The 14,126-nt window shown below is 36.4% G+C and overlaps 1 long non-coding RNA gene across 2 annotated transcripts in view; it reads left to right on the top strand.

Moving 5' to 3' along the window:
- The window catches only part of LOC140700897 (uncharacterized), a 262,804-nt gene that overhangs the window by 155,962 nt on the left and 92,716 nt on the right, over positions 1–14,126 (top strand). The gene's annotated exons all lie outside the window — the stretch shown is intronic.

Genomic DNA, 14,126 nt, shown 5'->3' with positions numbered 1-14,126 from the left:
GGGAGAACGGGGTTGACATCTCATTAGTCTTTCTTCTCAATGGACTTTCCCCAGTTTTGTCCTGTTGGGAGATCCTGCTCCTTTTTGAAGAGGTTGAATGTTACACAAACTTGCTCTTCCTGGATTCCTTGCTACTGGAGCATAAAATAGAACCTACTATTGACTAACAGATTTTAAAGAAAAAAATATGCCTCCCTAATATGAAATATATACAAGAAGAAATTATTATACTGCTTAATGTATATGACTCTCTTTAAGCAACGTATGTGACAACCAATTTGCAACTCTTATCAGAGAAGTTGTGATCACATGGAGGATGGTAGAACAGAAAAGTACAAAGCACAATGATCAGTATTGTTGAGCCACTGAATTTGACAGTCTTGAATCTACCTCTTTTGGACTGAATAGTTGTGTCTCCCCAAATTTATATGATGAAGCCCTAACTCCCAATGTGATGATATTTAGAGGGTGGGGCCTTTGGGAAGTAATTAGATTTAGATGAGGTCATGAAGGTTGGGCCCCATCGTGGGATTAGTGTCCTTATAAGAAGAGGAAGAATCACTAGGGATCTTTCTTTCTCTGCCAAGTGAGGACCCAGAGGGAAGGCAGCCAGTGCAAGCCAGGAAGAGAGTCCTCACTAGAAACTAAATCTGATGATACCTTGACCTTGGACTTCCAGCCTCCAGAACTTTGAGAAGTAAATGTTTGTTTTCTAAGCCACCCAGTCTATGATATTTTGTTATGGCAGCCCAAACTAAGACACTGCTCTAATGTAGACTTCTTATGATAGGAGATAAATTTCCCATGCCGTTTAATTCACTTTTGGCCTTTCTGTTCCTTGTACTAAAGCATCCTAATTGATTCAGCTTGAAAACTACACGCCAGGCACCAGACTAAATACTTTTAAATAAATGATCCCATATAATCTGCAAGACAGGGCCATGAGATAATTATTGCTATTCTCATTTCAAAGACAAGGAGGCATAAGCTCAGAGATTAGATGACCTACCTAAATTTAGAAAGATAACGAGTGGCAAAGAGTCAAACCAAAGACCGTTTGACTGTAAAGTCCGTGCAGTTTTTTATTATACTATGACAACTCATTGGAAAGACTGTGGTATAATTAGAAAATATATAAACTTAATTAATTATAAGGACAGCAACATGCTGGCTATTTTATTAAGGTGACACAGTTCAACTATACTTTTATATATATATATAACTTGAGGCTTATCATGGCAATCCTGAAAATGTCCAGGTAATTATTCCTTCAGTTATGCTTTTAAAAACTAAATTGTTAATGCCTGCTACAGGTCAGACACTAAACTAGGCACTGTGAGATACAAAAGCTTGGGATACCAATAAGAAAAAGACATGATTCCCACCATAATATTTGGGTTAGAGAGAGTCAGTAAAGAATATGGCAGATGCCTCAGTTAAAAGTACTATGTAAGATGTTTATTATAAAGTGTTTAGTAATTCTTTATATCTACATTGTGTTTGAAAATTCAAAAACTTTATCACACACTATTATTAGAGTAGAATGAGCCGTTAATGATAAGAGTTTCTATGTATGAGGAGGGAGGATACCTGAACACATCTGCCCTTTGGGTCAGAGGAGGGGGACAAGTGGATGGGTCAGCCAAAAGGATGCCCCCAGATGCCGGCCGAAATCATTCCTGATGGCAACTGTGAGTCTCTCCCCGGAAAATTTGACCTGAGATTCCTGGGGCTAGAGAGAATTCATGCAGCAGGCTGTGATGTCCAGAAGTCTGATTGAAACTTTCTGAGAACAGAGATTCACACTGAAATGAAGAGAATAGGAAACCAGCATGTGGTAACCTAATTCTTCCCGATACAGCAGGTTCTTGGTGGAAAATAACAAAACAAGTAAATTTTAAAAGGAAATTCTCGTACCAAACCAACCAGTTCGAAACAGCGATGTGTATCAGACCGCAGAAAACTCTCCCCCAATGGAAGTTGTAAAAACCTCTCCACCCGAGTCACTTGAAAGTAGCCTGGTTAAAATAATTAGAAATTTACTCTAGGGAACAATCCATTAGTAACCAAGGATGTACAAGATGAATTGATATGTCCCTTAAAGTCCTCCTTTCTATAGAACAACTTTCTGGGCATTAAGTTTTTATTGTTACCGCCATCATCATCATCATCATCATCATCATTATTATTATTATTATTACTATTATTATTTACTTTTTTTAATTCAAGGCACTGCCATTCACTGGCTAAATATTAATACAGAAGTACTTTCTAGATTGAAACTAAATATCTTCAGGGCCAAAATGGAACACCACCCTGATCTCTCCATCAGGTGTTAGGTAACTTATTTGGGGTAGGGGAGAGGGTTTGAGCATCTTAATCAGCCCCGACTTGGGGAGCCTTAAGGGACCTGAGGTGTCCCTTGCTGGCTCCGGTCACCCACATTTTGACCAGGTCTGGCTCGTCCAGTTTGTCTATATCCTGACACAGCTTTTCTCAGGCTGAAGGAAAACATGACTTTTGTGGAGAGCAGATGCCCTTGTCCACAATATTCAGGTGGTTTGGACCCAACTGCAGTATGCTTAAACTAACTGCAAATGTATCCTTCCATTAAAAGGGAAGATTCAAATGAGGTTTGGGGCCAAACAAGCAATCTGGAACCTCTAGAGGAAGCCTGGGAAATTCTTCAACAACAAAATACCTCTGACAGTCTAGATGACTAGTGGGACTGTAAATTGTGATAATTAGTGGAGAAAGATGAAGGGTCCTATGGAAACATTCCCCTAAAAGCAACTTTAGTTTTCACTAATTTGTTTGTTTTGCTCACTGTATGATTTCTGCTCTCTGACCTTCCTGTCCTTCCCCTCTTTCACTCTTTTTTTTTAAACATTTTTTACTGATTTATAATAATTTTACAATGTTGTGTCAAATTCCAGTGTAGAGCACAATTTTTCAATTATACATGAACATATATATATATATATATATTCATTGTCACATTTTTTGCCTGTGAGCTACCATAAGATCTTGTACATATTTCCCTGTGCTATACAGTATAATCTTGTTTTTCCCCTCTTTCACTCTTGTCTTTACTGAGTAGTCCTTTACTAAATGCGTGAGACTCTGCTAATGTAACTGCTAAACTCTGGGACTGTAAAGAACTTTCAGGAAAAAAATCGTATACGTGTGTATTTGTTAGGTACAGGTTAAGATGCTGTAACAAAAGACTCCAAAATACAGCGGCTTATGTAAGACAGAAGTTTGTTTTTCTCATACAACACTTTGGCAATTAGTAACCAGGGATCTATTGGCGTCTCTGCCCCACAAAATCATGCAGAAATGCAGATTTTTCTATTACTATGAATTTTTCATTCTCTAGGAAGTTTTCTTCCTCATCAGAGTTCAATGTAACTAAAAAAAAGCAATGAATGGCAGGCAGTCCCCTTTTAGGGAAAAGATGGATAAGTTGCACATTTCCCAACTCCCATACTGGGAAAGGGAACATCTTTAGTAGTAAGCCATGTGACCTTAAAGTCTAGAAGGTTCTCACTGCAAATGTAAAGGGGAAAGAATGGATACTGGGATAAGTATCTTTACATAAGGACAAAGTAGAAAAGGCACTGAAAAAGAAATCAAAAGACCTCTGGTCAGTATGGAAGGTTGCTTGGTCTTTGGTTTCTTCCTTTGAAAGTGAGAGGTTGAACAAGATATTTCTGAGATCCTCAATGTTGTGGGTAAGGAAAACAATTCATACATCATTACCTCTGATCTCTACTTTCATAATTCAAAAAGGAGCAAGTGAACTTCAATTTGCTTGCCAACAAGAACAGTGCTTTCTTTTGTTTCTAATTATTTTTTAAAATGGAAAATGAAGTGTTACTGCTTTTACCCTGATAAGTTGTAAAATGCCTTTTCCATCGTTGCTTTGCCTTCAGCCTTGTCTGATATTAGCAGGTGAATTGATTGTTCCAGAAAAAGGAATCACTTCAGGGAATGTTCTTTGAGGAAAATTTGAAGAAAGGCAAATTATGAATTTTGAAAAAAGAATAATAGATGGTACCTCCTTGCCTTACTTTTTATAGAAGTATTAAATAAATCCTCATGAAAGAGGAAAGGCACAAAAAGAAAAGCAGCAGAAATAAGAGTCTCTGAGATATTCATTGAACGGATGGAAAAATAATCAGAAATTTGGAAGAGGAAAATAAAATGCTATGAAAAGTCAATTGTGATTGTTACATTAAATCCAGAAAATGTTTAATTTTCTACATGTCATAGACATCATCTTTTAAAAAACTCATAACTTAAGAGTATTTCTTCTTTTTTATAACAGTTTTATTGAGATATAAATCACATACTATAAAATTTGACATTTTAAAATATAAAACCCAGTAGAAAACCCAGTAGTATTTAGTATGTTCAGAGTTGTGCAACTACCATCACTACTGAATTTTACAGCATTTCATCATGCTCAAAAGAAATCCAGTATCCATTAGCAGTCACTGCCCACTGCCTGCCTCCCCCATCCCCTGCCCTTAACCTACTTTCTACATCTGTGAATTTGCCTACTCTAGACAATTTATATAAATGGAATTTTATAATATCTGGGTTTATTTGGGCATTCTCATTTTTATTTCATTGTTCTATATTTCTATTCTTAGGTCAGTAACACACTGTCTTGATGACTGTAGCTTTGTAGTAAGTTTTGAAATCAGGAAATGTGAGTCCTCTTAAGTTATTCTTTTTTCAAAAATGTCTTGAATATTCTGGTCCTCTTGCATTTCTGTATGAATTTTAAAATCAGTTTATCAATATCTTCAGAAAAGACATCTGGGATTTTGATAGGAATTGCACTGCATCTGAAGATCAAGTAAGTCCTCCTATCTGTGAATGTGAGATGTCTTTTCATTTACTTAGGCTTTATTTATTTTCTCTCAGTAATGTTTTATAGTTTTAAGTGTACATGACTTACATTTCTTTGGCTAATTTTTTCCCCTGGGCATTTTATTGCTTATGGTGCCATCATAAATAAAGTTGTTTCTTTAATTTCATTTTCAGATTGTTCATTACCAGTGTTTAGAAGTACAGTTAATTTTTGGACAGTAATCTTGTATATTGCAGCCTTGCTGAGCTTATTTATTCTAGAAGTTTTCTTTGGATTGTGGATTCCTTAGAAATTTCTATATAAAGGAAGTGCAGAGGGCTTGACTTTTTCCTTTCCAATCTGAATGCATTTTTTTTCTTGCCTAATTGCTCTCTCTAGTACCATAGTTGAATAAAAGTGAACAACGTTGATTTGTTCCTAATCTTAGGAGGGGAATCTTCAATCTTTTATGCCATGTTAGATGCTGGTTTTCAATGATGAAATTTATCAAGTTGAAGAAATTCCTTTCTATTCCTGAATTGTTAGTTGGCTTTTATCATGAAAATGTTATGTTTTCCATGTGCATTTGAGAAGAATGTGCTTTGCTATTGTTGGTTGAAGTGAACTTTAGGATGTCTGTTAGATCTAGTTGATTTATAATCTTGCACAAGTTCTTTTCCTTGCTGATCTTCTACCTAGATCTACCATTATTGAAAGTGAGATACTGAAGTCTCTTACTTCTTTGGTGAATTATCTATTCCTCCCTTCAACTATGATTTTGGAGCTCTGTTGTTAAATGCATCTTGTTTGGAATTGTTACGTTTTCTTGATGGATTGACACCTTTATTATTATAAGATATCCTTTTTAAGCTGGAATACCAATTCTTGTCATAAGGTCTGTTTTGTCTGACACTACTGTAACCACTGTATTTCTGTTACTATTTGTATGGCGTGTAATTTTCCATCCTTTTACTTTCACCCTATTTTTGTCTTTGAATCTAAAGTGAGTCTCTTTAAAGTGTGTCTTTGAAGCTAAAGTATAGTTATATCACGTTTTATTCCATTGAGCTCTATCTTTCAAGTACATTTGACAGTTTGTTCTCTATATGTCTTATATCATTTCTTATATCTTTATCACTGTCTCTTTTTGCATTAAATATATAGTTTCTAGTATGCCAATAAATTGGTTGCTTCCTTTACTCTGTATTTTTAAATTATTTTATTAGCAATTGCCTTGGGGATTACAATTAAGTCTTTACTTAAAACAATGTAATTCAGATTATTACCAACTTAATTTCATAGAATACAAAAAATTTGCTCCAGTGTATTGCCCACTTCCTTTGTTCTTCTATTGTCATATAAATTACATACCTATACATTATAAGTCTATCAGTGCAGTTTCATAATTATTGCTTTAGCACTTGTCTTTTAAATTGGATAACAGAAAAGGTATATAAAGAAAAAAATACATTTTTGCTGTGTTTTATAATTATCTATTGTCTTCATATGGATTTAAATTACTGTCTAGTGTTCATTCATTTCAGCCTAAATGACTGCTTTTAGTATTTATTGTAAGGCAAGTGTACTAGTGAGGAGTTCTCTCAACTGTTATTTATTTGGAAATATGTTAATTTCTCCATATTTGAAGGATAATTTTGTTTAATATTACATTTTTCGTTGACAGAGCACATCAAATATATCATCTTACTGTTTTTTTGTCCTTCATGGTTTTTGATGAGATTTCCGCTGTTAATATTGTTGAAGATATCCATTGTTATGATAAGTTGCTATTCTCTTGCTGATTCCAGGATTCCATTTGTTTTGTCTCTCAACAGTTTGACTGTGATATAGCTAGATATGCATCTCTTAGAGTTAACCGGGCTTCCTGAATGTGCAGAATAATGTTTTCATCAACTTTGGGATGTTTGGGGCCATTATTTTTTTAAACATCTATGCCTTTTTCTCTTTCCTTTGTTCTGGGACTCTTACTATGTTTGTCAGTGTGCTTGCTGGTGTCCCACAAGTGTCTGAACCTCTATTCGTTATTCTTCATATTTCTTTCTATTTCTCTAACTAGAGGATCTCAATTGACCTGTGTCAATTTAATTTACTGATTCTTTCCTCTGCTAGCTTATATCTGCTGTTGAGCACCATTAATAAAATTTTAACTATTTTACTTTTCAATTCCAAAATTTCTATTTGATTCTTTTTTAAAAATAATTTCTGTCTGTTTAATGATAGTCTCTATTTGGTTACATATGATCCTTGCCCTTTTTCCTTTAATGCATTATACACAGTTTCCTTTAGTTCGTTGAACATATTTAAAATATCTGATTTGAAATCTTTAGTAAGTCCGATGTTTGGGCTTTTGCAGAGATAATATCTGTTTAATGCTTTCTTCCCCAATTTATGTTTACTGCTTTCTTCTGCTTATATATAGGCCATATTTTGCTGTTTCTTTACATGTTTTTTTTTTTTTTTCGATACTGGACATTTTAAGTACTATTATGTAGCAACTCTGGAAAACAGATTCCCTCCTCCTCAGGGTTTTCTTTGTTGCTGTTTTTTTGTTGTTCTTATTGCTGCTGCTGTTTATTTGTTTAGTGACTTTCCTGGTCTAATTCTGTAAACTTTGTATTCTTTTTTGTATGTGGCACTGATGCTTCTTCTTGGTTATCTCAAAGGTCAGGTAATTATTAAACAAATTTCTTTAAATGCGTGAAACTGGTAAGTATCCCAGCCTTGACTGAGGGGGTCTGTGTGTGTTGGGACATGCCTTTAAGGTTTTGGCAGGAAATTTATAATTCTGCATTCATCTTCACTTTCTGCTTATACAAAGCCTCAAGGTCAGTAAAAGGTGAGAGATAATGGCCTTCCAGGGTCTTCCCTAGGCATATGGTCTTCTAGATCCCCAGGAATATGTCAGAGCTTTTCAAAGCACCCTATGGGCATCTCATTCTCCAGTTTCTCCTTTTAAGTTTTTTTTTTATCAGCCTCTTATTAGCCACAACTGGTACTACCAACACAGACAACTGAAATGCTAACCAATTACCACTGATTATTTTTGACAAACATCCTGGAGATAGGTCTGTTAGCACAGAGCACGTTCTGAGTCAGATCAAATAAAGACACCCTGAGAGTTCAGCCTTTCAGAAGTTGTCAGACAAAGTCAAATAGTGACAGTTCACTGGAGATGGGGTTTTCAGAGGAACTCTGACCCTGCCAATAGCTGCTAGGCTGCTACTTTTCACAGCTACTAATGTTGCAAGGCTGTTGGTTTTCAAGGCTATTGTGGGTCTGAGGAGATAGGGACGGGAACAGGGAAAGTAAAAGCACCACGAAGCTTGCTCTTCTTGTCATGATACAGCTGTTTTCTTGAAATAACACTCATCATACTGTCAATTTCCAGAGTGCTGAAAAGGTTATTGTGATCATTTTTACAAGTGTTATCATTGCTTATTTAAAGGAGCATAGTTTTGAAGGTCTTTGCTCCACCAATTCTGTAAATGCTACTTTATTTCACTTACTTTTGCAATTTGTCTTTTACTGCATGGCCTTGGTGCCAAATCAATCCTTGGATGTTTGGGGCCAAGTGCCTATTTCATTCTCTGAGGGTTGAAATGTTCTGAACTAATATACTTTATGCTTGAGTCCATATTCATTATCTTTTGGATCTAAACTGAAAGACTGGTAAAACATGAGGCCTCCTGAAGACATGGGAAAATAGAAAGCTGACAGTAGTTTCTTGCAGCCCTCTTTTCCTCGGCAGTCTCTGCCACCTGTGAATACCATTGATTCTTATCAAGATGGCTTTTGCTGCCATCCACTGCTCCTGAACCACCAGCTTGAGAACCTCCTAAGTTATGGTCTCTGGGATGAAATGATTTTCTCAACCGAAGAAAGTCCTAGTTAGACCTGAGTCTTTCTCCCCTCGCCATCCAGAGTAGTACAACCAGAACTTAAAGTACAGGCCAAAGATGGGACTCCAGTCATTTCAGGGCTCACCACTGTCTCTGATTTGTGTCTAATTTGTATTCTGTCCACGTTCTAAACTCTCTGCTCTTCCTTAGTCTTTCTTTCTACAATTGTTTATTCAACACTTACCATGGGCCCGACGTTTGAGCTGGTCACTGATTATATAAAACTATATTAAACATTATCATTTCCTTTAAAAAAGTATATTTTCTCTTCCCAACATAAGTTTAGGATACCCTACTTGTCTAACTAGCTCCCCCAGTATCTTGCCCTGTTATCTTGTGGAAATCCTTTCCCCTCCAATCCTTCTTGTATTTCTCAAAATTTAGATGGCAGGCTTAGATTGGGTGTATTTAAGACCTTTTACCCCCTTGAATATGATACTCCATATTACCCCTATACTCACATTTTCTCCTCTACTCCAAAGATCAATAGAATGAAGGAATGAATGGTCAATTTTATTTTTACTTAAGCTATCATTTATTAAATGTATTCCAGAAAGTAGGTCATATATATACAGGTTATTTTATTATATATACATATATATGTATATGCCTAGCTTTATACAAGATATTATTATTATTCTATTTTAAGAGAATAAAGTTTAGAATGTTGAATTACTTGTCCAAGATCACATAGCCAGTAAGTGAATGAGCTAATACTTAAACTCAGGAAGTCTAAGTCCAGAGTCTGTGGCATTATTTACTACAGAATACTACATTTCCATGAAAAAAAAATATGATGAATACAATCATTGCAGTTACCTTTCTTCTCACTGAATTATACCAACAGATGCAGATCTTCAATAGCCAAGAAGATTTTATGTTTTTATGGTCTTGTATAACAAAACCACTTCACCTTTCAATAGGTATGAAATCCAAAATAAGAGAGCAGATAATATACAGGGCCAGACATCCCTCTTACCTGTTTTCTGTCCTTCATATTTCAGTGTTGCTAACTATGACATATGATATGTGAGTCTTTCCTTCTCCTCTTTTACTGTTTCACAAATGTTGGAGTTTGGTCGGACAGCCAAATCTCCCATTCTCTCTCCTCCTAAGCTAAGTCCTTAACAAGTAGAGAAAAAGATATTAGAAGCTGAACGGGAAACCAAGTACACTATTATAGAGACACTGATAACTCTTTCTTTCTATGGGTTCATAGTAGAACTGGATTGGAGAACTAAAGTGTTACCTGAGGCCAAAAAAAAAGCAGGCCTTACAATCTTAACCCAAACCCAGACATGAAAACCTTAGAATTGATTCTTCAAAGAAGACTAAGTACGTTTATCTCACTGGAGGTACAGATGTGGAGGTAGAAGATCGTGCTCTCACTTAGAAACCCAGTCTTGTTGATAATGCAGAGTTCCAGAGAATTCAGGAGAAACTGAAATAGGACTATATTGTCTTTTCAGTGCAGTGAGTTCATTGTGACTGAATGGATGCCAGGCTCTCACCTGATGTTTCTACCTGATGTGATGTTTTCACAGCCCTGTTTCCCCTCCTTCCTTGGAAAGAATCAAATAAGAAGTAGAAATCTACAGCTTGAAAGTGGAATGAGAGGAGAGATCTTCCTTTGATATGTTTTGTTGCCATTAGTTTTTTAGTTTTTTTAAAACTCAGTTCAAATATCAAGAAATACCATATGCTTGACCATAAAAATAGTCTCAATAAATTTTAAGGAATTGAAATGTAGAGAATATTCTCCTTCACAGAAAAAATAAATTAGAAAAAATAAGCAATAAGATAATTAATATTATTTATTAAGATTAGTAATAATAATAAGATATCTTAAGAAATGAAAAATATTTGGAAATTAAACAACTTATAAATAAACCGTGGGTCAAAAAAAATCACAAGAGAAACTAAATATTTTTGAATGAATGAAAGTGAAAACACAGTATCAAAAGTTTTAGAGCAATGGATGTCTCATGCATTATTGGCTAGAGTGTGTACAATCACTTTTTAGAACTATTTGGCATTTTATTATAAAGTTAAATGCATATAACTTAACACAATAATTTTATTCCTAGATATTTAGCCAGTATAAATTAAAATATATCCTCTCAAGAAGTTGTATACAAGAATATTTATAGCACCCTTATCTCTGATAGCTATAAATTGTAAACGATCCAAATGACCATTAGCAAGACAATGGATTTTAAAAGTATGTGCTATAAAAGAAGGATTCTCAGATAGCAAAGTAGGAAGCAACAGGAATAAGTCTTCCTGTGTAGACAGTGGTTGCACTAGCAAGATCTGTCTGATAGAACTATTTTGGAACTCTGGAGTCCATTGAAGGCTTGCAGATTCAGTTGGGGAGGCTTGGACTAGTGAATTGTGATTAATTTCAGTCAATTTCAGGTCTTGGCTCAGCAGCATTCACCTGTTTCCCACCTTCCAGCCCCATGGCAGGCAGCTGTGCACAAGTTCCAGGAGCATGCTGCTTGCATGCATGCAGCTTAGGGGAGCCAGGGTGGGCAATAAGGGCCACATCCTTAAAAAATCTGAGATATGTGTACTGATTGCTGCTTCTGATAACAGATGTTCAGGCACAGAGATAGGCAGCCATTGTTGCATCCCCTTCCTCCATTGTTGCAAGTCCCTCCCCTCCAGCTGAATAACAAAGTTGGATAACTTGCACTTCCTAATTCAAAACTTACTACAAAACTACAGTAATCCAAACAGGTAGTGCCAACATAAAGACAGACATATAGACCAATGGAATAGAATAGAAAGCTCAGAAATAAACCCTGACAGATGTGGTCAAATAAGTTTTTTTGATGGGGGAGGTAATTTTATTTACTTTATTTACTTTATTTATTTATTTTACTTATGTTTTAATAGAAGTACTGGGGATTGAACCCAGGACATTGTGCATGCTAAGCATGCACTCTACCACTAAGCTAAACCCTCCCCACCAAATGATGTTTGACAAGGATGCCAAGACCATTCAATGGGAGATGACAGTCTTTTCAACAAATGGTGCTAGTAAAACTGAATATCTAGGAGCAAAAGAATAAAGTTTGACTATTACCTGATACCATATACAAAATTAAAATGTAAGAATTAAAAGTGTAAAACTCTTAAAAGAAAACATAGGACAAAAAATTAAATGGGTTTGGCAGTGGTTTATTGGATATAACACAAAGACACAGGCAACAAAGAAAAAGTAGACAAGTTGAACCTCATGAAAATTTAAAAATATTGTGCATCAGTGAGCACTATGAACGAAGTGAAAAGGCAACCTATGAAATGGGAGAAAGCATTTATTTGCAAATTATACATCTGTTAAGGGATCAATATGCAGAATATATAGAGAACTCCTAAATCTCAACAAAAACAAAAAAGCCCAATTCAAAAATAGGCAAAGCACTCAAACAGACATTTCTCCAAAGAAGATACATGCGTGTCCATTAAGCACATGAAAACATGCTCAGTGTCGCTAGTCATTAGGGCAATGCAGTGCAAATCAAAACCACAACGAGATAACCACTTCACCCACTAGGATGGCTACCATCAAAAAAACCAAATTAGGACAACAACCAAAACCCAGTAGCTAAGAAGTGTTGGTGAGGATGTGGACAGATTGGAACCTTCGTGCATTTTTGTGGGAATATAAAATGGAACAGCTGCTGTGGAAAACAGTATGGCAGTTCCTCAAAAAAATCAGTAGAATTACATGACCTAGCAACTCCACTTCTAAATATATACCCAAAAGGATTAAAAGGAGAGTCTCGAGGAACAATCTGTATGCCCATTGTTATAAACCAAATGTTTATATCCCCCTACCCCAGATTTATAAGTTGAAACCCTATCCCCTGATGTTGATGGTGTTTGGAGGTGGGGCCCTTGGGATGTAATTAGATTTAGATGAAGTCATGAGAGCAGTACCCTCATGATGGGTTAGTGCCCTTATAAGAAGAGACAAAAGAGCTCTCAGTCTCTCCCTCTCCCTCTCCCACTCCCTCTCCCTCTCCCTCTCCCTCTCTGCGCCTTTCTCTCCTCTCCTGTCTCCTCTCTCAGGCGCTCTCTTCCCCCACTCCCTCTCTCTCCTCCCCATCCCACTGCTTCTTGTTCTTCTCCTTCTCCCTGTTTCCCTCCCTCCCTCCCTCCTCCTTCCCTCCTGCCTCCTCCCTCCCTCCCTTTATGCACATGCACCAAGGAAAGGCCATGTGAGCACACAGCAAGAAGGAGGCTGTCTACAAGCTAGGAAGAGGGTTCTCACCAGGAACCAAACCAGCAGGCACCTTGATCTCAGACTTTCTAGCCTCCAGATTGTGAGAAATAAATCTCTGTTGTTTCAGCCTTCCAATCTGTGGTACTTTGTTAAGCAGCCAAGCAGACTAATACGCACATATTCATAGCAGCATTATTTGCAATAGCTAAAACCTGGAAACAACCCCAGAGTCCCCTGGCAGATGAATGGATAAGCAAAATGTGGTATATACAAACAATGAAGTATTATTCAGCCTTAAAAGAGAAGAAAATTCTGACATATGCCATAACCTGGATGAACCTTGAGGACATTTACTAAGTGGAATAAGCTAGTCACAAAAAGACAAATACAGTGTGATTCAACTCTTATGAGGTACCTAGAATAGTCAGAATCATTGAGACAGAGTGGTTCCCAGGGGATGGGAGAGGAGAATGAGGAATTATTCTACAATAGGTGTAGAGTTTCAGTTTTGCAAAATGAAAAGAGTTCTGGAGATAGATGGTGGTGATGGTTGTACAACAGTATGAATGTACTTAATACCACTGAACTGTATACTTACAAATGGTTAAGATGGTAACTTTTATGTTATGTATGTTTTATCACAGTAAAAAATTAATTGGAAAACAATTGCATGCTGTACCTAAATGAAATACTACTTGACATCTTGCAGGTCTGCTTGCTCCACGGTTCCCTGCCAGCCTGCTCCTTTCCAATTTGGAGGCTATTTACAGTGTGAATTCTTAGGCTTGTATCCATCCAAACTCTTTCTTCAGTACTGTTCCTAGTATTTGGGTGCGGGTATGGGCCTGTACCACTCAGCCTGCTGTACTGAATCTTCTGGATCTGTTCTTGGTCACTACTTTTTGATTTGTAGTTTAACTTTATTATCCTTACTGCTGGCTGCTGCTTCTGATGATGTATTTGGGTAGTTTTAAACAGTTTCTTTCTTGTTTTTGTGGTCATTAACTTTTATCCCTTTTTTATTTATTCTGGGGGGGGGAAATTCCTGATTTAGCTGCACTCTACCTTCTTAACTTTGAGATTTCCCTTATTTAATTTAAAATGTTCCTAT

The sequence above is a fragment of the Vicugna pacos genome, chromosome 13, assembly GCF_048564905.1.
Source record: "Vicugna pacos chromosome 13, VicPac4, whole genome shotgun sequence".
NCBI classification, from domain to species: domain Eukaryota; kingdom Metazoa; phylum Chordata; class Mammalia; order Artiodactyla; family Camelidae; genus Vicugna; species Vicugna pacos.
This window is presented reverse-complemented; position numbering and strand designations above follow the sequence as displayed.